The sequence below is a fragment of the Oncorhynchus gorbuscha genome, linkage group LG03 (assembly GCF_021184085.1).
Source record: "Oncorhynchus gorbuscha isolate QuinsamMale2020 ecotype Even-year linkage group LG03, OgorEven_v1.0, whole genome shotgun sequence".
NCBI classification, from domain to species: Eukaryota; Metazoa; Chordata; class Actinopteri; order Salmoniformes; family Salmonidae; genus Oncorhynchus; species Oncorhynchus gorbuscha.
The window spans coordinates 58,980,890-59,006,330 of NC_060175.1; the positions used below are offsets into that span (position 1 = coordinate 58,980,890).

Here is a 25,441-nt window from a genome sequence, read left to right on the forward strand (position 1 = left end):
CAAAGGAGATGATTGTGGACTACAGGAAAAAAACAGGCCCCCATTAACATCGACGGAGCTGTAGTGAAACGGGTCGAACGTTTCAAGTTCTTTGGTGTCCGCATCACCAACAAACTGTCATGGTTCAAACACACCAAGACTGTCGTGAAGAGGGCACGACAAACACCTTTTCCCCCTCAGGACACTGAAAAGATTTGGCATGTGTCCCCATATACTCCAAAAGTTCTACAGGTGCACCACTGAGAGGATCCTGACCGATTCCATCACCACCTGGTATGGCAACTACTTGGCATCCGATAGTAAGGTACTACAGAGGGTAGTGCATGTGGCCCAATACATCACTGGGCCCAAGCTTCCTGCCATCCACAACCTATATACTAGGACGGACCAAAAAATTGTCAAAGACTCCAGTTTTCCAAGTCATAGACTGTTGTCTGTGCTAACGCACGGCAAGTGGTAACGGAGTGCCAAGTCTAGGCCCAAAAGGCTCCTTAACAGCTTCTACCCCCAAGCTATGAGACTGCTGAACAATTTATCAAATGGCCACCCTAACTTTTTTGTTTTTACACTGCTGCTACTTGCTATTTATTATCTTACCCCTACCTTACCTCGACTATCCTGTACCCTCACACATTGACTTGGTTCCGGTACCCCCTGTATATAGCCTCGTTAATGTTACGTAATTTTATTGTGTTACTTTTTATTTAACTTTTAACTTTAGTTAATTTAGTAAATATTTTCTTAACTATATTTCTTGATCTGCATTGTTGGTTGAGGGCTTGTAAGTTAGCATTCCATTGTATTCATTATATTCGGCACATGTGACAAATAAAATTCGATTTTATTTTATTTGGCCCTATATTTGCACACAGTGCCATGGAATGAGATTAGCGATTTATGATATCATGCTTCTGACCCCATACTATTTAGAAATAGTGTTGTTGTTTTAAAGTTGAATTGAAATCGTTTTGGTTTTGATGTTGAAGACAATAACACAGACCTCAAAGCAAATCATGGGGAGAAAAAATAGGTTTATTCAAAGAGGACAAATCATAGATGATATGCTGAGAGGTAGATGTTCATTCTCCCCTATCCTCAGTGATTCTCTCCACAGAACAAAGAAGCAGCCCCCCCTTGCTTCTCCTTCACCCAAATCCATACAGCTAATGTTCTGAAAGAGCTGCAAAATCTGGATACCTACAAATCTGCTGGGCTATACAATCTGGACCCTCTCTTTCTAAAATTATCCTCCAAAACTGTTGCAATCCCTATTACTAGCCTGTTCAACCTTATTGTGGCTACCTTCACATAACCTGGTACAGTGAAGTCTCACTGAAGATAGCTGGCTGCTTATACAGTGGGGAGAACAAGTATTTGATACACTGCCAATTTTGCAGGTTTTCCTACTTACAAAGCATGTAGAGATCTGTAATTTTTATCACTTCAACTGTGAGAGACGGAATCTAAAACAAAAATCCTGAAAATCACATTGTATGATTTTTAAGTAATTAATTGGCATTTTATTGCATGACATAAGTATTTGATCACCTACCAACCAGTAAGAATTCCGGCTCTCACAGACCTGTTAGTTTTTCTTTAAGAAACCCTCCTGTTCTCCACTCATTACCTGTATTAACCTGTTACTCCTACCCCCTACTTTTTCGAACATTCTGTTAAAAATCGCGCAACATTTCAGCGCCCTGCTACTCATGCCAGGAATATAGTATATGCATATGATTAGTATGTGTGGATAGAAAACACTCAGACGTTTATAAAACTGGTTAAATCACGGCTGTGACTATAACAGAACGTGCGTTTCATCGAAAAGTGCAGGAAAATCTGATCACTGAAAATGGGAAAATATATCCATGCGCCACTTCAACCCATTGTTAAACGTGATCCACATTAAATGGGGCCGAGGTTGCAATTACCTACAGCTTCCACACGATGTCAACAGTCAGGTCATTTGCCTACGATTTGTTTCTTGGTCAAACAGACACAAGGCAGCGCAGTTCTTCCGGTCTCTGACCGGATATTTTGGTTGAGATTTACCCGGACATTATTTCCAGACGTACAGCTATAGAATATACATCGCCTCGTGATCAATTTGATCGCTTATTAACGTTTACTAATACCTAAAGTTGCATTACAAAAGTATTTCGAAGTGTTTTGTGAAAGTTTATCATCGACTTTTTTAATTTAAATAAATGACGTTACGTTATAAAACATTATTTTTTTCGTTGATCACACAGTCTTCATAGATCGATATCTAGGCTATATATGGACCGATTTAATCGGAAAAAAGACCCAATAGTGATGTTTATGGGACATCTAGGAGTGCCAACAAAGAAGATGGTCAAAGGTAATGAATGTTTTATATTTTATTTGTGCGTTTTGTGTAGCGCCGACTATGCTAATTATTTTGTTTACGTCCCCTGCGGGTCTTTTGGGGTGTTACATGCTATCAGATAATATTTTAGCGTAGTGCATTTGCATTTCCAGATGTCTAGATGGGACGCCTGCGTGTCAGGTAGGAGCAAGAGGTTAACTGCACCTATTTGAACTCATTACCTGTATAAAAGACACCTGTCCACACACTCAATCAAACAGACTACAACCTCTCCACAATGGCCAAGACCAGAGAGCTGTAGAAGGACATCAGGGATAAAATTGTAGACCTGCACAAGGCTGGGATGGGCTACAGGACAATAGGCAAGCAGCTTGGTGAGAAGGCAACAACTGTTGGCGCAATTATAAGAAAATGGAAGAAGTTCAAGATGATGGTCAATCACCCTCTGTCTGGGGCTCCATGCAAGATCTCACCTCGTGGAGCATCAATGATCATGAGGAAGGTGAGGGATCAGGCCAGAACTACATGGCAGGACCTGGTCAATGACCTGAAGAGAGCTGGGACCACAGTCTCAAAGAAAACCATTAGTAACACACAACGCCATCATGGATTAAAATCCTGCAGCGCACGCAAGGTCCCCCTGCTCATGCCAGCGCATGTCCAGGCCCGTCTGAAGTTTGCCAATGACCATCTGGATGAGGAGGAGGAATGGGAGAAGGTCATGTGGTCTGATGAGAAATATAAAGCTTTTTGGTCTAAACTCCACTCGCTGTGTTTGGAGGAAGAAGAAGGATGAGTACAACCCCAAGAACACCATCCCAACCGTGAAGCATGGAGGTGGAAACATCATTCTTTGGGGATGCTTTTCTGCAAAGGGGACAGGACGACTGCACCGTATTGAGGGTAGGATGGATGGGGCCATGTATCGCGAGATCTTGGCCAACAACCTCCTTCCCTCAGTAAGAGCATTGAAGATGGGTCGTGGCTGGGTTCTCCAGCATGACAATGACCCGAAACACACAGCCAGGGCAACTAAGGAGTGGCTCCGTAAGAAGCATCTCAAGATCCTGAAGTGGCCTAGCCAGTCTCCAGACCTGAACCCAATAGAAAATCTTTGGAGGGAGCTGAAAGTCTGTATTGCCCAGAGACAGCCCCGAAACCTGAAGGATCTGGAGAAGGTCTGTATGGAGGAGTGGGCCAAAGATCCCTACTGCAGTGTGTGCAAACCTGGTCAAGAACTACAGGAAATGTGTTTTGTGTTTTAGATTCCGTCTCTCACAGTTGAAGTGTACCTATGATAAAAATGACAGACCTCTACATGCTTTGTAAGTAGGAAAACCTGCAAAATCGTCAGTGTATCAAATACTTGATCTCCCCACCGTAACGTTAGCTTTGGGCAACAGGGTTAAGTAGCTGGCAGGGTTGGGTAGGTTACTTTCTAAATGTTATCCATTACATACATAGTTACCTGTCCAACACTGTAATCGGTAACATAACTTTTGGATTGCCCAAACTCAGTAACAATCTGATTACATTCAGTGTCTTCTAGATTACTTTCCCCTTAAGAGGCATTAGAAGAAGGCAAAAATGTTACCAATGGAAAGACATGCAGGATAGATCATTGTTAAAGTTTACATAGCTGGCCACACATGGATGTTCGATTTGACTTTATGGGTTGGTTATGTAGGCTTCTTCTAACCCATCGCTTTCTACTACATATAATAATACAATTAAATTATCTTTTTTTTAAATTTATTTTACCTTTATTTTACTAGGCAAGTCAGTTAAGAACAAATTCTTATTTTCAATGACGGCCTAGGAACAGTGGGTTAACTGCCTGTTCAGGGGCAGAACGACAGATTTGTACCTTGTCAGCTCGGGGATTCGAACTTGCAACCTTTACAATAATATATATAATTTCTAAATCCAAAAAGTGATGAGGCAACTACAGAAGTGTGCGACTTTGAGCACGTGTCCATTTGGCCTATGGGTGTATTTTCTCATCAGCATGAATTAGATTGAGTAATAAAAGCCCTACTTTTATTCCATAGGCTGTGATCTGCACTATGCAGCTGTTACATGAGCACATTTTCTCTGGCTGTCCACTGGTTTCAAAAACAAAGCAGCCAAAACTTATTGAATTCAAATATACATTTAGATTTGTGAATAGCCATTCACAACAACCACAATCCTTACGGTGCCAATAACTAAATGAGAGAGCAACAGTATGGTTCACATCAATGCGTTATGTAGATACCAATAATAAGTGACATCCGTGTCACCGTAGACTACACCACTGCTGTCATCCTTACCGCCAAGTGTTTATTCAAGTTGGATAATCTTTGGATGCCGACTACAGTCGCACCATTAGAAGACATAGCTTGGACTGTAGCCTACAAAAGCCTATTCCTGCTCTTTTCAATGTTGATTTGAATGTCGTTGAGAAAACAGAAGTATCAAAGATTTTTTTCTCAAACATCCTTTCTGAATTTAAAAGTAATCCTCAAAGTAATCATCTAGTTTTTCAAAAGTATCTGTAATCTGATTACAATATTTTTCATTGTATTATGTAATGATTACAGTTACCGGTTTTTGTAATCCCATAGATGCAACAGATTATATGTAATCCGTTACTCCCCAACCCTGGTAGCCTGCAAGCCAGTTATTTGCATGAACTGAAGTTCGATTTTAATAGGAGAACAACATGTGGCTCCCTAGCTAATACTCACATGGATTCCTAAATCATTGCTAAGAATATTGGAAATTACTGCAGTTTCTGGTCATTGTTTTCAGGCTGGTTGCATTGGTGCTAGCTAGGACGGTACCATGCTAAAGCTAGCTACCTACCACAGAAGTTTCTAATAACATCTGTATCAAAGATATTTGCAAAAAATATATATCCTGCTCGTTTGATCCTACTCTTATTTCTAATTCAAATGCTCACACAGATGTTTTCCCATTCGGTCGAACAAATAATGTCTTATTACCAACGTAGTGGTTGGTGGTGCTTGGCTTGCATGTGCAAATTCAGCACACACAACATTCTATAATAGAATAGTGTTATTTGACGCGTCAAATAGTGTTATTTGACGGGTATCTTTTTTGACACGCAAAAACCCAAACGGCGTTTCATAAGTGAGTGGCCAAGCCCTTTTCACACCTACAACTTGTTTATTCATCAAAACCCAGTGTCACATTCGTCGTATTGATGAGACCAAGGCGCAGCGTGATATGGTTCTTCTGTAGCTCAGTTGGTAGCTCAGTTGGTAGAGCATGGCGCTTGTAACGCCAGGGAAGTGGGTTCGATCCCCGGGACCACCCATATGTAGAATGTATGCACACATGACTGTAAGTCGCTTTGGATAAAAGCGTCTGCTAAATGGCATATATTATTATTATATGAATACATTCTTATTTAATGAAACGAAGAACACTAAACAAACTAACAAAATAACAAAAACGAACTTGAAGCTATAACAACAAGTGCTGACCCAGGTGACTAGACATAGACAATATAACCCACAAAACCAAAATGGCAACCTAAATAGGATCCCCAATCAGAGCCAACGATAAACAGCTGCCTCTGATTGGGAACCAATTCAGGCCACCATAGACCTACATTTACCTAAACATACAAAAAACCCATAGATATACAAAAACCCTAGACAAGCTGAAAACACACATACTCACCCTCGTCACACCCTGACCTGACCAAAATAATACAGAAAACATAGACAACTAAGGTCAGGGCGTGACACCCAGCCCTTTCATGCCACCGCCAGCTATTGCGCTCATAATTCCTGTTGTGAAAATATAAAAAATATTTCTGGCACACTCCTAGACCTATAGCTCTATGGCTAATGCTTAGGTTTACCATTGCCTTATATGTTTGTTCAAATAGAGCCCCTGTTGTCTTTAACCAAATGTTTTTACACAGTTAAACAGTTATATACAGTCTTTTAGATCTGTCTTACTTACAATTTCTTTATCAAACTAAGATTATTAATAGTCTGCGTAGTTATATTTTCATTGCAGAGTAGACTCTCTGTGAAAGATCTTGCCTGCGTCACTGGGTTTGTCTCCAACTGAAACTGTGAATGTTTGTTTGCTTTGGAAACTCAGGTTCAGGCCTCATTTGGCTTGTCTGCTGACGTGTGCATTATGCTGCATGGCTTACTAAGACCGTAAGCCTTTACTTGGTAAAGGTCCAGTGGGCATCTGTGTTTGCCTATCTACAGTGTCTATCCCATTTTACACGCACATGAAGGAGTCAGTCTTGTGACACGAGCCTACTAAAGTGTCATCAACAAGCGACACAGCTATAGAAATAGAATCACTGACCAGTCATAGAAACATTGCTTCTATTTCTGTGGACACATCTTTAGATAGCCTCAGGCCTACAATATAAGAGAATACTGTAAATAAAATGTGACGACTTATTATTGCATATAACTATATTTACTGAACACATGTCATAAACTATATTTACTGGATGTATGCAAGTGAACATTATGGACACATACAGATGTGTTCGGTTAGATTAGATGGTTTATGGTGTTACTTGGGGTTAGCACAATAAGGGTTCACTTCAGTGGGTATTATGTAAAGTAACGAACAATGGCTGCTGTTGAAGCCGGACCAAATCTCCTGCTATTTTTAGCCAGCTCTCCTCTCCCACTATTCATTTATACTGTAGTAATATCCTGAGCAGAGATTAACCCTGATCTAAGAGTGGCATGTTGAGTCTGGGGTCAGGGTGGTGGAGGGAGGGATGGGTGGTAGAGGTGTAGGCACATAGAAAAATAATGAATAGAACGGGGAATTTAACTGTGGCAATTTGACTGGTAAACTCATAGATGTGGTAAATCAAACTCGACCAAACAATGGAGTTGCCATGGAGATGGGTGGGGGAAAGGGCATGGGGTAAAGATCCCGAATCTCCTCATTGCCCGCCAGCAAAATTAGCCTGCATTTAGGCTATTGTTTATATGTGTATATGTCGAGGTACAAATCTGAGTATAATGCTTTTATGGATGTCAACCCCAACACATGTTCATATCATCACCAATCAACTGAATTAGAGTTAAAAATGACTGACCACCACATGTCTGTGTGCTAGCTATGCTAACCACCTTGTACGATCGGGAGTTAGAATTTAACAGTCACTTCTTCTAAACCTGAAAAGGGACAACTTCTAAATGTTATGCAGCGAAAACCGCCAAATATATCCAAATCAGACTCAAGTAACCACATTGTGGGCCTGTTACAATACATAAATCATGACAAATGTGACAGATAAACTTCCATTGACTCCTTTACCGCATCTATGGGGACACTCGCAATGGCTGCCTGGTATTATGATAATAATAATCATTTCCATGGTAATGAGGACTGTTCATTCAAATGATGTTAACTGATGTGGCTCATGCAATGGAATGTATTTTGTGTCATGTCAGTAAAGTTGACTCATGAAATCACAGCACAGATTGATGGGTACACTTCCTGCTTTTACATCCTGCTTTGCTCCTATGGGTACACTCAAACTGGCTGCCAATCCACCCATTATGCCACGATTTACTTGAATGGGGACGCACATTCTATTTCTATGTGTAGGCCTATATTTGCTCATTTCCTGCTAAATTGATTTCCTTCTCAAAATAATTCAAATAGATCCATTGGGTTACAGAAACAGCCTGTGATGAAAATATTCGTTTTGATTTTGCTTGATTTTACTCATCAAACAAAACATTGGGAAATTGATATTAGAATAATCACCTCAGCTGAGTACAGACAGAGAGTACAACCTACATGTAAAGGCGTTACAAGCTGCGTTCTAAACATAAGCATGTTGTAATATGAAGCTGCCTGACGACATCATTAACACCCATTAGAAGGGTGATGTGTAGGCTGTGCTCTCAGAGCTAATAAGGATTCCTTAATAGATAACCTAGCATGACATAAACACATCTCAACAACAGCGTATGTAGCTGGGTTGCTTGTGTTACACGCACCATTTGTCATGTGGATGTAACCACTAAAGCAGCATTGCAATGCTGTCCCCTTAGTTCCTGATCAGAACTATTGGAATCTGAAAGCTATAGTGAAAAGTGCAAACAAACGAAGATGGCAAAGGGAAGCCCTACTACAGTATTTGCTCTGGGTAACTCTGGTCCTTTAGGGACGTGGAGTGTGAAGGCTTTTGTTGCAGCCCAGCTCCATCCGACTTTAGTAAAGCGCCACCAGCACCACCCTGTGGACTAGATTATGTATTGTACCAGTACTAATCCGTAAAGCATTATGTTATCTGATTTATAAATATATGGGCAGCATTTTTTTTATTGGTGGCCAGTTGGATAGTGGATTAGCATGTTCACTGTCTGTCAGTGCTTATCTGTGTATTCCTTTAAAATGATTAATTCACTTTTTCCATCCACACAGTATTGAAAAATTGTACTTACCTAATTTCACCACTGGGTGGAGCTATATTTACATTTACATTTAAGTCATTTAGCAGACGCTCTTATCCAGAGCGACTTACAAATTGGTGCATTCACCTTATGACATCCAGTGGAACAGTCACTTTACAATAGTGCATCTAAATCTTAAAGGGGGGGGGGTGAGAAGGATTACTTATCCTATCCTAGGTATTCCTTAAAGAGGTGGGGTTTCAGGTGTCTCCGGAAGGTGGTGATTGACTCCGCTGTCCTGGCGTCGTGAGGGAGTTTGTTCCACCATTGGGGGGGCCAGAGCAGCGAACAGTTTTGACTGGGCTGAGCGGGAACTGTACTTCCTCAGTGGTAGGGAGGCGAGCAGGCCAGAGGTGGATGAACGCAGTGCCCTTGTTTGGGTGTAGGGCCTGATCAGAGCCTGTAGGTACTGAGGTGCCGTTCCCCTCACAGCTCCGTAGGCAAGCACCATGGTCTTGTAGCAGATGCGAGCTTCAACTGGAAGCCAGTGGAGAGAGCGGAGGAGCGGGGTGACGTGAGAGAACTTGGGAAGGTTGAACACCAGACGGGCTGCGGCGTTCTGGATGAGTTGTAGGGGTTTAATGGCACAGGCAGGGAGCCCAGCCAACAGCGAGTTGCAGTAATCGAGACGGGAGATGGCAAGTGCCTGGATTAGGACCTGCGCCGCTTCCTGTGTGAGGCAGGGTCATACTCTGCGGATGTTGTAGAGCATGAACCTACAGGAACGGGCCACCGCCTTGATGTTAGTTGAGAACGACAGGGTGTTGTCCAGGATCACGCCAAGGTTCTTAGCGGTCTGGGAGGAGGACACAATGGAGTTGTCAACCGTGATGGCGAGATCATGGAACGGGCAGTCCTTCCCCGGGAGGAAGAGCAGCTCCGTCTTGCCGAGGTTCAGCTTGAGGTGGTGATCCGTCATCCACACTGATATGTCTGCCAGACATGCAGAGATGCGATTCGCCACCTGGTCATCAGAAGGGGGAAAGGAGAAGATTAATTGTGTGTCGTCTGCATAGCAATGATAGGAGAGACCATGTGAGGTTATGACAGAGCCAAGTGACTTGGTGTATAGCGAGAATAGGAGAGGGCCTAGAACAGAGCCCTGGGGGACACCAGTGGTGAGAGCGCGTGGTGAGGAGACAGATTCTCGCCACTTTCAATACAAAAATCTCACTGGCCCCCTTCTACTAAAATTACACACAATGCTTGTTCAGGCCTCTTGTTTCTCAGACAAATGCTGATACGGTTGCGCATGTGTCTTTGCTAGAATTTAATGTCATACTGGTGCTTTGTGGTCTGGCTGTGACAAAATAGTTTGAATCAAGATTCCCTTAGTGTTAACCCTTGCGTGGTTTTCATGTTTTTGTTATTCACCCAATGTGCACGGCGGGTCTGATGGACCCACAACATTATTGAGTTTTTAAAACAATAAGGCCATAAGTTTACGTAAAAATACTTAATACTTAGATGGTGACTTATATCAATTACAAGTAATATAGACAGCACACATGGTTCACATTTGCTATTTACCTCTGCTCGATCACATGTAATCACACCACACTAAATGATCACACCAACTGAGGGACAGAGTTTTTGTTATGCAGGTGAATGAGGACCCAAAAGCGACTTGGCGAAAACAGAGTCTTTAATCCAGTTTAAGGAAATAGCAATACTCCTAGACAAAACGGAGCGGTAAATAAAGCATAAAAACAATTTCACTCGTAATCACGAGAACTGACTGGAGACTCGATAATAAACTGCAGGTTGCCTCGGGAAGGCACTTGACCGTAGCAGACTCAGACACCTGCTCACCACGCAGCATCTGAGGGAAACACGACACGACAGGGCGAAACAAAGACACAGCACGGTGAACAATAGACAAGGATCCGACAGGACAGAAACGGAAAACAAGGGGAGAAATAGGGACTCTAATCAGGGGAAAAGATAGGGAACAGGTGTGGGAAGACTAAATGATTGATTAGGGGAATAGGAACAGCTGGGAGCAGGAACGGAACGATAGAGAGAAAAGAGAGAGGAAGGGAGAGAGAAAAAGGGGAACGAACCTAAAAAGACCAGCAGGGGGAAAACGAACAGAAGGAAAAGCAAAATGACAAGACAATATAAGACAAAACATGACAGTTTTGCTGTGTGTGTGTGTTGCAAATGTATTTCTTGCACTTGATGCATGTGTACTGTGTCTTTCTGTCCTTCTTAGGTCCACACACATCGCAGTGCTTCTTGTTGTTGCTACCGGCTGCAAACCAGAATGATGAAAACACTTAGTTCGGGAATTTTACTAACAACTCACTCACATATATAGTTACAGCCAAGGTAGGTGAGTCAGACACACACACACACACACACACACACACACACACACACACACACACACACACACACACACACACACACACACACACACACACACACACACACACACACACACACACACACACACACACACACACACACACACACACACACACACACACACACACACACACACACACACACACACACACACAGGTATTGGAGTTGTTGGTCCTGATGGGGCACCAGCATCCTCCTCCTAAATCCTCCTCACGATGGCTTCAGAAGCTGGGGTTCTTGGGGCATGTTGCCTCCTCTGGATTTGTGGTCTTACCAATGCCTTGCCCAGCTCCTTGAGAAAGAGCCATCTCCTCTGGAGCTTCCCTCTATTCCAATCTGGGTTCAATGCCATCCAGATGACAAACGCGTTATACGCCGAGATGTCCAAGATGTTGAAGAATATCACAAGTGGCCAATGTAGGGTATCTCTTTTGCAGATGTAGCCAGTCACCGGCTTGTCTAAATTGTCTACCCGTCCTTTTGTGGCATTGTTATCTATTACGATTTCTGATTTTTGATGTTCCTGGCCACAGATTCTCCCATCCCTATGCAGCGTACTCATGAGTACCACATTTTAGTCTTTATTTGACACGTAGGACCCTAGGGACATGTCGGCCGTGAACACAAACTTAGAGAAATTCATAGGCCTGTTCTGTGTATTCAACAGCTGAGGTGGGAGCTCTGGCTTGTTTTTTCGTACTGTAAGTACCATCGTCAGCTTCCTCTTGAGGAGCTCCTGTCCCAGCTGCGCAAAGTAAAAAAGTTATTGAATGATGTTGTGGCCACGGAGTCCCTGTGTCACTTCCAGGACAACCTGCATCCCTTGGTTCTTCTCAGGGGCTCCTCCATCTGGCTTCCCCGTATACACTTGCAAATTCCACGCATATGATGAAGCAGCATCACAGGCAGGCCCAGATCTTGATTCAATATTTTGCGGGTTTAGACGGTATGTACTGCCTGACGGGGCAGTGGCCCCTAAATAGCATAAGCTGCTCATCAACAGTACTGTTGGGCCCAGGGTTGTAAAACTGGGGAAGACGGTCCACCCACATGTCCCACACTGACCTGATTGCAGCTAGCTTGTCTCTCTGCCGCCGAGCTGGTCTGGTGTCTCGGTTATCGAAGCGGATAATCCTGGAAATAATGTGGACGTTTTCCAGAGACATTGTTGCATGGAAGGAGTTCTTCTGCCAGTTTCTGCATCCCACAAGGATTCTGTGGATTCCTCATTGGACCTGAAAACATCAGCAAGGATAAGAACTCCAAAGAACCCCATCGCTCTCCAAAAACACACCTTCCCTCCAAATTAGTGCAGTCCAGAATGATTTTCTGGTTGGTGTCTCGGATGAACAGTTCAAAAGAAGACTTTATGTCCTGCACATGAGTAACTGCCATCTGCGTCGGTCCTGGTTGCATCCTTATCACATTGGTAGCTATGTAGTCTCATTCCTTCGGCAAGAAGACTATTCAATTTCACAATTTTTTGACATCCATATTTCTCCTCTTGCAGGCTGCTGATGAGCTGGTTGCTAATGGGCTGGTCCTGGGGCTGGCTGCTGACGGGCTGGTCCTGGGGCTGGCTAAGGGTAAATCTCATCCTCTTCTTCCAACTCACTGTCAGACTCTGAAGGAAGCAGGAACTGTCAGACATGATCCTCATATTCAGAGAATTCTTCATCTTCCAAAGTGGAAGAAGTTCCTTCCACGGTAGCTTCTCTCTCTGCAAAAATGATTTCCAAGGCACTCTGAGCAGAGATAATTTTTGACATGCTGGTTGATTGTGGTAACACATGCAAAGCAATTTATTTGTTGTGTCCCTCCTCCAATTTGTACCTGGCTGGGTTTGTAATGACCTCGATGGGAGACAGAGAGCTGATTTCAAGTGCAGGGTGCAGCAGGTGTTTATTTGTAAAAGACCACAGGAGGCGGCAGGTAGCTGGGTCCAGGGGCAGGCAGAAGGTCATACACAGGGTTCCAAAAAGTCAACAGTACAGGCAGGGAAAAGGCTAGTAACGTCATCCGGGATCAGGCAATAGGTTGATAACGTGAAATCCAATCGGCTAAGGTACAGGCAGGGAATGTTATGCAGGTGAGTGAGGACCCAAAAGCGATATAACAGAAACAGAGTCTTTTAATGTCCAAACAGGGAAAACATAAATCCTCAATCATTACAGGGGAAGTCCAAACAGGGAAAACACAAATCCTCTAGTTTAACAGGAGAGTCCCCCTTCTAGTTGTTGAGGAGAGTTGCAGGGCTAGCGGCAACAGACTGCAGGTCCCTTCGGGTAGGCGCGGGCCGTAGCGGATAGAGACACCTGCTCACATGCAGTATCTGATGACGAGGCAGAATACAACAGGACGGAACAAAGAATCAGCAAACAAGAATCCGACAAGGACAGAAGCAGAAACAGAGAGAGAAATAGAGACTTAATCAGAGGGCAAAATAGGGGACAGGTGTGAACGTAACGGGAAACGATGAAGAGGGAATCTTAGTGCAATTATTATTATAAAAATGAGACACGGGTAGAGAACTGTAAGAGTTTGAGCAATCAGGACCAAACAGGCCAGGAGAGTAACAACTTGGGACAGACTGAGACACAGCAAGGCTAAGACCAGGAACAGGAGAGAGGCGGTGGCTGAGGACAGACTGAGACACAGCAAGTACAGGAGCAGGACCAGGACCAGGAGAGATGCGGTGTTTGGGGACAGACTTAGACACAGCAAGGCCAGGAGCAGAAGCAGGAAGAGAGTTACCGGACTTAGTCTGCGCGCAGTCCGAACAAGCAGCCACGAAACGACGCGTGTCACGCTCCTGAGTGGGCCACCAAAAACGCTGGCGAATAGAAGCAAGTGTACCCCGAACGCCGAGGTGGCCGGCTAACTTGGCAGAATGAGCCCACTGAAGAACGGCCAGACGAGTAGGAACGGGAACGAAAAGAAGGTTCCTAGGACAAGCGCACGGAGACGGAGTGTGAGTGAGTGCTTGCTTTACCTGCCTCTCAATTCCCCAGACAGTCAACCCGACAACACGCCCCTCAGGGAATCTCCCCTCGGGGTCGGTGGAGGCTACTGAAGAACTGAAGAGACGGGATAAAGCATCAGGCTTGGTGTTCCTAGAGCCAGGACGATAAGAAATAACGAACTCGAAATGAGCGAAATACAGCGCCCAACGAGCCTGACGCGCATTAAGTCGTTTGGCAGAACGGATGTACTCAAGGTTCTTATGGTCAGTCCAAACGACAAAAGGAATGGTCGCCCCCTCCAACCACTGTCGCCATTCGCCTAGGGCTAAGCGGATGGCGAGCAGTTCGCGGTTTGCCACATCATAGTTACGTTCCGACGGCGACAGGCGATGAGAAAAATACGCGCAAGGGTGGACCTTATCGTCAGAATGGGAGCGCTGGGACAGAATGGCTCCCACGCCCACCTCTGACGCGTCTACCTCGACAATGAACTGTTTAGTGACGTCAGGTGTAACAAGGATAGGAGCGGATGTAAAACGCTTCTTGAGGAGATCAAAAGCTCCCTGGGCGGAAACGGACCACTTAAAGCACGTCTTGACAGAAGTAAGGGCTGTGAGAGGAGCTGCCACTTGACCGAAATTACGAATGAAACGCTGATAGAAATTCGCGAAACCGAGAAAGCGCTGCAGTTCGACACGTGACTTAGGGACGGGCCAATCGCTGACAGCATGGACCCTAGCGGGATCCATCTGAATGCCTTCAGCGGAAATAACAGAACCGAGAAATGTGACGGAGGAGACATGAAAAGCGCACTTCTCAGCCTTCACATAAAGACAATTCTCTAAAAGGCGCTGGAGGACACGTCGAACGTGCTGAACATGAATCTGGAGTGACGGTGAAAAAAATCAGGATATCGTCAAGGTAAACGAAAACAAAGATGTTCAGCATGTCACTCAGTACATCATTCACTAAAAATTCACTAATCATTCACTAATGCTCCACCTGAAAGACAGCTGGAGCATTAGCGAGACCGGACGGCAGAACCCGGTATTCAAAATGCCCTAACGGAGTGTTAAACGCCGTTTTCCACTCGTCCCCCTCCCTGATGCGCACGAGATGGTAAGCGTAACGAAGGTCCAACTTAGTAAAGAACCTGGCTCCCTGCAGAATCTCGAAAACTGAAGACATAAGGGGAAGCGGATAACGATTCTTAACCGTTATGTCATTCAGCCCTCGATAATCCACGCAGGGGCGCAGGGTCCCGTCCTCTTCCTTAACAAAAAAGAACCCCGCTTCGGCGGGAGAGGAGGAAGGGACCACGGTACCGGCGTCGAGAGCTACAGACAAATAATCTTTGAGAGCCTTACGTTCGGTAGCCGACAGAGAGTCTAGTCTACCCCGTGGGGGAGTGGTACCCGGAAGGAGATCAATACAACAATCATACGACCGGTGAGGAGGAAGGGAGGTGGCCCTGGGCCAACTGAAGACCGTGCGCAGATCATGATATTCCTCCGGCACCCCTGTCAAATCACCAGGCTCCTCCTGTGAAGAGGGGGCAGAAGAAACAGGAGGGATAGCAGACACTAAACACTTAACATGACAAGAGACGTTCCAGGAGACGATAGAATTACTAGACCAATTAATAGAAGGATTATGACACACTAGCCAGGGATGGCCCAAAACAACAGGTGTAAAAGGTGAACAAAAAATCAAAAAAGAAATGGTTTCACTATGATTACCAGAGACAGTGAGGGTTAATGGTAGCGTTTCACGCTGAATCCCGGGGAGAGGACTACCATCCAAGTCGAACATAGCCGTGGGCTCCCCTAACTGCCTGAGAGGAATGTCATGTTCCCGAGCCCAGGCTTCGTCCATAAAACAGCCCTCCGCCCCAGAGTCTATTAATGCACTGTAGGAAGCTGCCGAACCAGTCCAGCGTAGATGGACCGACAAGGTAGTACAGGAACTTGACGGAGAGACCAGAGTAGTAGCGCTCGCCAGTAGCCCTCCGCTTACTGATGAGCTCTGGCCTTTTACTGGACATGAAATGACAAAATGACCAGCGGAACCGCAATAGAGACAGAGGCGGTTGGTGATTCTCCGTTCCCTCTCCTTAGTCGAGATGCGAATACCCCCCAGCTGCATGGGCTCAACACCTGAGCCAGTGGGGGGAGATGGTAGAGATGCGGAGAGGGGGGACACCGTTAACGCGAGCTCTCTTCCATGAGCTCGGTGACGAAGATCTACCCGTCGTTCTATGCGAATAGCGAGTTCAATCAAAGAATCCACGCTGGAAGGAACCTCCCGGGAGAGAATCTCATCCTTTACCTCAGCGTGGAGACCCTCCAGAAAACGAGCGAGCAACGCCGGCTCGTTCCAGTCACTAGAGGCAGCAAGAGTGCGAAACTCTATAGAGTAATCCGTTATGGATCGATTACCTTGACATAGGGAAGACAGGGCCCAGGAAGCTTCTTTCCCAAAAACAGAACGATCAAAAACCCGTATCATCTCCTCCTTAAAGTTCTGATACTGGTTAGTACACTCAGCCCTTGCCTCCCAGATTGCCGTGCCCCACTCACGAGCCCGTCCAGTAAGGAGAGATATGACGTAGGCGATACGAGCAGTACCCCTGGAGTACGTGTTGGGCTGGAGAGAGAACACAATATCACACTGGGTAAGGAACGAGCGACATTCAGTGGCTCCCCAGAGTAACACGGTGGGTTATTAATTCTGGGCTCCGGAGACCCGGAAGCCCAGGAGGTAACCGGTGGATCGAGGCGGAGATTGTGAATATCCTCCGAGAGGCCGGAGACTTGGGCGGCCAGGGTCTCAACGGCATGTCGAGCAGCAGACAATTCCTGTTCGTGTCTGCCTAGCATCGCTCCCTGGAACTTGACGGCTGAGTAGAGAGAATCCGAAATCGCTGGGTCCATTCTTGGTCGGATTCTTCTGTTATGCAGGTGAGTGAGGACCCAAAAGCGATATAACAGAAACAGAGTCTTTTAATGTCCAAACAGGGAAAACATACAGGGGAAGTCCAAACAGGGAAAACACAAATCCTCTAGTTTAACAGGAGAGTCCCCTTCTAGTTGTTGAGGAGAGTTGCAGGGCTAGCGGCAGAATCTGATGACGAGGCAGCTCACATGCAGTATCTGATGACGAGGGAAACAAAGGACGGAACAAAGAAACAGCAAACAAGAATCCGACAAGGACAGAAGCAGAAACAGAGAGAGAAATAGAGACTTAATCAGAGGGCAAAATAGGGGACAGGTGTGAAAGAGTAAACGAGGTCGTTAGGAGAATGAGGAACAGCTGGAAGCAGGAACGGAACGAGAGAGAGGGATAAATAGAGAGAAAGAAACCTAATACGACCAGCAGGGGGAAACGAAGAGAAGAGAAAGCACAGGGACAAGACATGACAATACAATACATGACAGGGAATAGGCAAAAGGCGTCGTTAGTGAGGCAGGCAAAAACTATCATACACGGGAGGATCAAATTACGGGAAAAACAGAGCTCCGAATAGAAGTGTGTATCTCACAATGATGGGGTGCAAAGAACTGAAATAAATGGTGTGATAATGACATACAGGAGATCAGAATTCAGAATTCAGGTGATTGGGATCTGGAGAGTGAGCTGCATTCAGGGGATCTATGTGTTTGAGAGTGTGAGCTGGAAAGTGGGCTGGAAAGTGGGCTGGAAAGTGAGCTGGAAAGTAGGCTGGAAAGTGGGTTGGAAAGTGGGCTGCGTTCAGGGGATCTACATGTTTGAAAGTGTGAGTTGGAAGCAGACCTTACAGTGGTAGAGTGTGGGAAAATACAGATTTTGTTTTATACAATGTATCGAAATAATGTATTGTAATAACATTGTGCAGGTTCCCGCAAGACATTGTGTGATTTCACATACTGCAAAGGGTAAAGAGTGCGAGTAAAGCAGGAGACAGGCAGACAGGCAAGGAGACAGCACCAAGAACCTGTCTATGTTGAAACAGCAGGCCCAGGGAGGAGGAAGACAGAGTGAAGGCACACAGCAAACCTTTTTGTTTCATTTGTACTTGTTTTCACCTACATTGGGACGCCGTGTGCACCCAATTAAAAAGTATTAATTTACATGTTCTTCACAGAAAATGAGCCAAGGTAAATGAGCCTCAGGTGGTAAAAAGTATTCATTGTATCATTTTTCCTTTAGTAAACATTGAAAATGGGTCCCACAGACCTGAACACCACACACGGGTTAAGTATAGTATACTTGTGTAAATATATTACACTGTCATCTATGGGCATTCTCACTGCACTATCTCCCGCAGACTTCTGCTCTCCCTCAGCTCTGGTAACAGACGCAGGCCCAAAACGACATGATTTCCACCAGAGCAGAACTGTCATTTACATGACTTTGTAACTAACCTTACTGTTTCTGTTTAGTTTACAGAGTCTTAACACCAATACTGCCGAACAAAACTACCATGACTCAAAGAGAAATGACCTGACTGTGACTGATGTTCTTTACTTTAACAGAAGCACTAACTTGAAAAGTGGACTTGGTCAATGAACGCCAGTGGCCGAAGAGACGCATGGACAGTGAAGTAATTGATCTATACTCAACAAAAATATAAGCGCACCATGCAACAATTCCATAGATTTTTACTGACTTACAGGTCACATGAGGACATCAGTAAATTTAAATACATTCATTAGGCTTCAATCTACAGATTTTAAATGACTGGGAATACAGATTAGTTAGTCACAGATACCTTTAAAAAAAGGGCCTCACAATAGACCTCAGGAACTCATCATGGTATTTTTGCCATTCAAATTGCCATCGATAAAATGCAATTGTGTCCATAACTAATGCCTGCATATAACCCCACCGCCACCATGGGAAACTCTATTCACAATGTTGACATCAGCAAACCGCTCGCCCACACAACGCCATACATGTGGTCTGTGGTTGTTAGGCCGGTTGGACGTACTGCCAAATTCTCTAAAGCAATGTTGGAGGCGGCTTATTGTAGAGAAATTAACTTTAAATTCTCTGGCAACAGCTTTCCTGCAGTCAGCCTGACAATGGCACACTCCCTCAAATTTGGCATTGTGTTGTATGACAATGACAAGTGCACATTTTAGTGGCCTTTTATTATCGCCAGCACAAGGTGACTATAATTATGATGTTTAATCAGATTCTTGATACGCCACGCCCGTCAGGCGGATGAAATATCTGCCAAAGGATAAATGCTTACTAACAGTGATGTAAACAAATTTGTGCAAGATTTGAGAGAAATAAGCTTTTTGTGCATATGTAACATTTCTAGGATCTTTTATTTCAGCTCATGAAACATGGGTCCAACACTTCACGTGTCGCATTCGTATTTTTGTTCAGTGTATGATCATCTTTTTTTACCGTAGCTAGGTAAATCATTGAACACAGAGATGAGAAATTGTGAAGATGTAAATAGATTGCAGAGACAATCGCAGTAGGCCTCAGTGTAGGAGCCACACACTCCCATCCCGTTGCTATTGTCACTCACAGCATGACACTTTGCTAGTCTTCTTGTAGAGACACACTGGTGGGTAATCATGACTGGCTCTGACAGGTCTGAGCGAGACAACCAATCCAAAAAGCTGACGTGTTTGTTAGCCTGACAGCTAAATTTGGGCTGTGACTGACGACATCAGACAACCGGGGCTTACTCTGCAGTTTCCAACAACAACAAAAAAACGATTTGAAGATTTGAAGCTCAAAATCTAAAATATGGAAAACGGAAAATGAAAAGGATCAAACAGGCAGCAGATAATGATACAGAGACAGATAAGTGATAACATTATGTAAATGTGTAGTGTGGGTTACAACTCACAAATATATAGTACAATTCATAAACATGAAACACAATGCTGAAATGTAAGTCACAATCAAAATGTAAAATACTTTATTTGTGTTTTATTGAGTTTGCCCGGCTTAATTAACCAATAAAAAAAAGTTCCAAAATGGAAAACCCTGCCTATCTGGTATTGCAGGGAGACTCAAGCAAACGCTAAAAGTATTTGAAAGATTGAAAATAGTATTGAACCAAGGGCTGATATACACCATAATGAATATTAAGTGATTTATTTGGATTATTAAAGTAAATACTTCTGGCAAAGTAGTGAGACCGATCAATATTGCAGTAGCAGTGCTTTGGGACAAGTTACAGAAGGTTACAAAAGGTCAGAGGAAGTTGCAGATGCAGTAACTGATAGAAGACCAAGATTTACATTGCTGTTACCAACAGGAAGTCACTTCTTAAAGATTCATTAGAGTAACTGTCAAAACAAATGATTTGTTTTCAGTTGAGCAGCCTGACTGAGACATAATTTACAAAATAGCCTCCAACACTCTACTCAGCAAATTGGATGCAGTCTATCACAGTGCCGTGCTATCTGTTTTGTCACTAAAGTCCCATATACTACCCACCGCTGCGACCTGCACGCTCTCGTTGGCTGGTCCTCGCTACATATTCGTTGCCAAACCCACTGGCTCCAGATCATCTATAAGTCTTTGCTAGGTAAAGCTCTGCCTTATCTCATCTCACTGGTCACCATAGCAACACCCACCTGTAGCACACGCTCCAGCAGGTATATTTCACTGGTCATCCCCAAAGCCAACACCCCCTTTGGCTGTCTTTCCTTCCAGTTCTCTGCTCCCAATGACTGGAACGAATTGCAAAAATCACTGAAGTTGGAGACTTGTATCTCTCTCACTAACTTTAAGCATAAGCTGTCAGAGCAGCTTTACCGATCGCTGCAGCTGTACACAGCCCATCTGTAAATAGCCCATCCAACTACCTACCTCATCCCCATATTTGTTTTTGTTCTGCTCTTTTGCACCCCAGTATTTCTACTTGCACATACTCGTCTGCACATCTATCACTCCAGTGTTAATTGCTAAATTGTAATTACTTCGCCACTATGGCCTATTTATTGCCTTCCCTCCTTACTTCATTTGCACACACTGTACATAGATTTTTCTATTGTGTTATTGACTGTTTGTTTATCCCATGTGTAACTCTGTGTTGCTGTTTTTGTCGCACTGCTTTGCTTTATCTTGGCCACATCGCAGTTGTAAATGAGAACTTGTTGTCAACTGGACGTACCTGGTTAAATAAAGGTGAAGAGGAAAAAAAACAGCATTATGCAAATATCTTCAGCACTGGACAACAAAGCAAGCGATATGTAAATGATCTATCCATGTATTCTTTGGCCATGGTGAAACCATCTCATCTCGCCATCTGCTGGAGAGTCACTAGTATTGCAGCTCTCTGCAGTCCTAAGCGAAGTAAACACCATTTGGTAAATGAGTCTGTTACAATCAGTTCAGAGATTGTGCCATTGCACTTTTGTAACTATGTGATTTATCTTACACTTGCTCGTCTCCCTGAGTCTGAGGAAAAATATCCTCTATAAAACCGCAGCTAAAAAAACATATTGTGATTCCAAAGTGAGGTTTGATTTACTTCAGCAAGCGAATATAGTTGAAATTACTGTCATTACAAACAGAAACTTGATGAAATGACATTATAATGAAGTCAATCCCCCTTATTCCAGACCAGTTCATATATTATTAAATCCTTTAAGTCTGCCAGCCAGCGATTGGAAAACACAGTGAGTCTCCCCAGGAGGCTGACCTCCCCTGGATTGAAAAAGCACACTTTATATTCCAACTGACAGAAATGTCCTCCAGCCTCTAAAAAGTTACAAAGTGACCCTATTTGACCAGACTAACCCTTAAAGAGCCATGGTCAGCATGTGTCAATTCAACTTAGCTTGTAAAATAAGGGTTAATTAACATATTTTTCTACGGTGAACATATTAACGAAAGCAAAAGAGGATGCTTGATCACAATCTGTTTATAGTTTTAGGGACATCTAACAACCACACCCACAAACACATCCAGGCAATACCAAATAGCTGAAGAAATCCTCGCAACCAACCGGAATTTTGCACCAAACTCCAGTTGCCATGTCATTACACTACTGATCCTTGTTGATGACATCTTACACACAGACATGACACTAGGGGTCTGACTGGGACATAGACTGTTTTCTTATTACTTGCTTCTTTTTTTTACTTGACTCTTATTATTGGTGTTATTGTTCTTGTTTAAAGTGCTTGAGGAAGCTAGCACACAAGTATTTCACTGCACCTTTTACACCTTCTGTAAATTGCGCATGTGACAAAAACAATCTCATTTGTCTTGCTGTAATGTAAAACGAGAGCTATAGATAGTCCTAGGCTTGACACTGAATTAACATAAAATCATCCAGGACAACTGTGAAGACAACCTGTCTGTCTGTCTGTCTTGAGCTAGCTATGCAAATAGCTCCTCTCAGATTCCACCTGTCCTGCAATCTCACTACAATCAGTCTTGTTCATCTCATTGCAATCAGTTTTGTGTGTCTGAAGACACCCAGAGATGATGTGGCAAATTGTATTCGCTTGTTGATGGATAAATCAGTCACAAAATCACAAAGGTCAGCCTGCAAGTATTATGTTAATTGTATGCATTTTATCTCTGCGTAATTACAGATGCAGTTTTATTGATGTGATTGTTTGCAGTACATGCGTATAAAAACTAATTTAACTCAACATCAGTTTAAATGCATTTTAAGCAAGCTGTGTCCCCCATTGCTCATCGCTGCTGGAGTCATCATCTCTGCTGACCTTCATTCCATCTCCGACGACCACTGGTGTTTTTAATGTTTAATTATGTTAAACTACCAGACGTGTGAGTGTGTGTGTGTGTGTGTGTGTGAACCTGATGTAGCCCAACGTCTCGCCCTCTATATCCTAGTTTGTGTTTTGTTTATTGTGCGTGTAAAAACATCCCAGCCACTGTATGATGTCTTGAAAAATGAAACATGTTCAGACTATTAAGGGATAGGCGTCCCGTCAACAGGGATGTTGTAAATCATGCAGCGCCGTGTGTCACTATCGCAGATTTTAGAGACACAACAAATGTCGGTACATATACGTGTCTGATATCGGCTGAAAGCTTAAATTCCTGTTAATATAACACCACTGTCCAATTTACAGTAGCTATTACTGCAAAGAAAAATGCCATGCTATTGTTTGAGGAGAGCTCCTAACAACAAAACACTTCTTTCACTGCGATAGGTTTGATAAATTCAACTCTGAAGGTGAAATGTGTGCTTACATTCTGAAATCTTACTCTGATTTATCATCCAAAGCGTCCCAGAGATAACATGAAGCGTCGTTTTGTTAGATAACATCTTTTTACTTATCTTAAAAGGGTCCATATAGCATGCACACTCGATTTTGTATTTCCACTCTTTCAATTTGCGAAGAAAGGAATTTGTGAAAAACCTAACCTTAATCTAACATTGTTTCAACCCATCAAATTACGTTCGTATTTATTGCTCAGAGATCCTAGAATGTAACCAGACTTCACTATATCATTAGGAGTGTAGTATAGCCTATAGGACACCAAACATAGTTAGAGAGCGACGCCTTCATGGCGCGCCGATGACGCGGGTGGTCTTCACTTGATTGACTGTAACATTTTCAAATAAGTACCAATCGGGGTCAAAAAAAGCTAGCTAGATAGCCAATGAGCTGGGCTTTACGGGAGTATTCTAACATTGTGCAACAGCAAGCCTTTTCGTTTTGGACAAAAATTGAAAGAATATGGAGAGTTACGAAGTTATGAAGACTGGATGTTTTGCAAATGTTGAACTTACAATATGGCTAATAATATTGGAAAAGCTAAATCAAAGTCCAGGTATACAGATTTGATGACATTATTGCAGAAAAATGTAAATGAGTCCTTCACAATTTGCCCAAATGTACCTGGGTGACTTCACACTAAATGTCATGTAGCTTGCTCGTACTTCAAGTTATCAGTCTGAAACTTTTCACATACACCGTTGCCCTCTTGTGGACACCATCGGAACCAGAGTGATGACTAGATCTGGGACCTTTCTGTTGCATTTCAAAGATGGTGGTAGAGAAAAAAAAAACTGGTTTGTTTCATTTTATTTTCTTCTACCAGATCTATTGTGTTATTCTCCTACATTCAATTTACATTTCCACAAACTTCAAAGTGTTTCCTTTCAAATGGTACCAAGAATATGCATATCCTTGCTTGAGCTACAGGCAGTTAGATTTGGGTATGTAATTTTAGGCTAAAATTGAAAAAAAGGGGGCGATCCCTATGAAGTTTTAAACCGTCTACAAATGGCTAAAAACCCTTAGCAACTATGATGGAAATGGGAGGAGGATGGGTTAGGAGGTTAAGGGTGTAGGAAAGGAAGAGGAGGAGGAGGAGGAGAGACTGGGTGTGTACTGTCGGAACAGTATGGGACGAGGATTGGTTGGAAGGCTGGGGGTGACTTTGCTCTGTCAAGCCATTGACCTAGATTCAGCAAATCAGCAATAAGACTGCTAAGATATCAAATGCAGTATTTTAGCCGTGTAGTGCAGTATGATATTAACCACAAGGCAGACATTTTTCCTAATTCAGGGAAAAAATATTACTTAAGATCTGCATACGTAGCTTGTGTGCTAGTTTTGGTATAAATCTGCAATTGACCTCAATGCATGATTTATACAAAAGTCTGAAAGAAGAGCACGGATCTCAAGTCAGGATTTTGGTCTCAGTGTTTAGCTCGCCAAGCACACATGATGTGCCAACAGAGCGTGTCCTCATATGCAGATGTTTGCTTTCTTTAGGTCAGAAAATGTTACATTCTTATCCATGATCCATTTTTCACAATAGGTGTGTAGGCCTGTGTAAATGTATACATTCTGTGCATTTTCAACTAATCTCTTCTGTCTAGCTTAACCTGTAAGATGTAAAAAGAGCCCAAGAGGAACACCTATGTGAGAATGCTGTTCATTGACTACAGTTCAGCATTCAATGATATTGTTCCCTCCAAGCTTGACACCAAGCTCAGAGCCCTGGGTCTAGACACTGCTGTGAGGACTGGTAATAACACCTCCACACTGACTCTTAACACAGCCCCCCCCTCCCCAGGGGTGTGTCCTTAGCTATACTCCCTGTTCACCCATGACTGTGTGGCTTTGCACGACACCAGCTCCATCATCAAGTTTGCTGACGACACCACAGTTGTAGGCCTGATAACCAACAACGACGAGTCAGCCAATAGGAACGAAGTAAGTGAACTGGCAATGTGGTGCCAGGACAGCAACCTATCCCTCAACTTCAGCAAAACAAAGGAGTTGATTGTGTGTAGCATGAATGTGTGTGTGTGTGTGCACGCACGTGTGTGGATGGGTGTC

The 25,441-nt window shown here is 43.6% G+C and overlaps 1 long non-coding RNA gene across 2 annotated transcripts in view; it reads left to right on the forward strand.

The window, feature by feature from the left end:
* Positions 1-25,441, forward strand: part of LOC124021132 — a 38,962-nt gene that overhangs the window by 6,701 nt on the left and 6,820 nt on the right. Inside the window, exon 1 of one of the 2 annotated variants that reach the window (XR_006836206.1) lies at positions 11,095-11,152. The exons of the other annotated variant lie outside the window; for it this stretch is intronic. This is a non-coding gene — a long non-coding RNA (uncharacterized LOC124021132). Of the gene's footprint in view, positions 1-11,094; positions 11,153-25,441 lie in introns of those variants that run through there. 2 annotated transcript variants of the gene reach the window in all.